The sequence below is a fragment of the Trachemys scripta genome, chromosome 2 (genome assembly GCF_013100865.1).
Source record: "Trachemys scripta elegans isolate TJP31775 chromosome 2, CAS_Tse_1.0, whole genome shotgun sequence".
NCBI classification, from domain to species: domain Eukaryota; kingdom Metazoa; phylum Chordata; order Testudines; family Emydidae; genus Trachemys; species Trachemys scripta.
Window position 1 is genome coordinate 281320637 of NC_048299.1, and position 2090 is coordinate 281322726.

A 2090-nucleotide genomic window follows, 5' to 3' on the forward strand; every position below is an offset into this window, starting at 1 on the left:
GCCCCCCGAGCCGCGATTGACCCGCTGCCCCTCTCGGTCCGCCCACTCCTATTGGAGGAGAGACAGGCCAATCACCGCACTCAGATCCCCGCAGTGGCTAGAACGGATGCGAATCAAACACACAGACCCGCCTACCGACGGGAGAGAGGCTGCATCTGATAGGCTGTGGCTTCCCGGGCCCTGGTTGGCTGCCTGGGACAAAGACGGAGCCGCTGTCAGTCAAGTGCGGGTGGCCTCGACCCGCGGCTCAGGGCGGGGAGACATGGGGTGGAGAGGGGTAAAGGGAACACAGGCTTCAGGGGGCGTGTCCCTGCCCCGGCTCCCCGGGAGGGGATAGTCCCCTGCATCCCCCCACAGGTGCATGCCAGGCACCCCTCCCTGGGGAGGGGGTGAGTCCCTGCATCCCCCCACAGGTGCATGCCAGGCACCCCTCCCTGGGGAGGGGTCAGTCCCTGCATCCCCCCACGGGTGCATGCCAGGCACCCCTCCCTGGGGAGGGGGTCAGTCCCCTGCATCCCCCCACGGGTGCATGCCAGGCACCCCTCCCTGGGGAGGGGGTCAGTCCCCTGCATCCCCCCACGGGTGTGTCCTAGGCACACCGCACCCCAGGGAGTGGCCTGTCCTCCTTACCTTGACTGGAGCAGCCCAGGCACCTCTTCACTTCCCCAGAGAGGGGTTCACCCACCAGCCAGATTTGCCCCAGCCCAGGTCAGTTCCACACATTCCCCATCAATTCCCCACCCTTATTTTATCCCTACCCCAATAACTCCTCTCCCCCCTTGGGGGACCCATCCTTTCCATCAGCTGTTAGCAGCCCCTAGCCTCTCAGGCTGGCCTATCCCTGGCATGGGATGTAGCAGCCCACACCCTTTCCTCTCAGGCAAGGGCCTTTGCACCCTAGGGTGGTAGCAGGAAGCTGAAACTTAGCACAAAGCAGCTGCATTAGCCAGAAGAGGGGTGAGCAGAGTGCAGCCCGCACAGATGGCGGCTGGCTGGCTCTTCCCAGAGTGAATTTAAAGTTAGGTCCTGATTTACAAGGTACGCAATGGTCTGAGCTGCTTCAAAAACTACGCAGGCACTTGTGAGCCTCACGGACAGCTGCGCTCTACAGGAACACTGAACCGAGAACTGAGATAAGGCAGGTGCAAGGAATGCAGCATTTCCCGCTGCAGGACCCAGCTATGGGACACCTAGGGGAGCAGCTGAAAATGAACCTGACCATGTTCCAATCGGAATGCAAGGCCCACCTCTTTCAGAAGGCCCACATCACCCATCCCAGTAACAGATCAGCCAAGAACTGGGGACGTTTGAGGGAAGAAGTGGAAAGGAAGAAGGAATTAAAAAAAATAAATGAAAAAAGCCAACCGCCCAGAAATGGCCCCAGGAACAAAGGAAACTGTGAGAAAACGGCCACTCGGTGCCATCTTTAATTGTTGTATGGCAGTTAGATGGGAGCTTGACACTCTGCAAATCAGAACCTGGACATTCTTTTCCCTGAGGCGGGCGTATTCATTTCATGTCCACATTTGAGATAAGCCCAAGCACTGGTGCTTCCTATTTTGTTTTCTACCAACAAGAAATCAAGAGGGTTATGACCCTGACTGGGGAAAATGGGGGTGGGCAGGTGTGAGGTTTCAGCCCCAACTGAGCAAATATGATTTTCCTCTGATGTTGCCAGACCAGCATAGGCAAGAATGAATGTTTGCAAAGCTGACTCTGAGGGCTTGCATTGGATAGGTCTACTGTGCTCCCAGCCAAACTCTGTGAGCTCCTAATGGAGAACATGCCTGCTGTAACATGCACATGTTGTGGCTACTCACAACTTTGCAGTGACCTAGCTCCTCCTGCATAGGCCCCTACTAGTTGAGTTACAGAGGAATCTCCTTTAGCAGGGATCAGCGTAGGGCCCATGACACACACTAGAGCAGTTCTGCTTCTCTTGGACCTGGCCAGTGGTGCACATACAAGCTAGCCAATTAACTACTCTATGCTTTTATTACAATGACAAAGCAGTTCATAAAAGCCAGTGTGATCCTGCTATGTTAGTAGCTGGTCATTGGCAGTAGCCTGTCAGAGATGCTTCCGAGGCA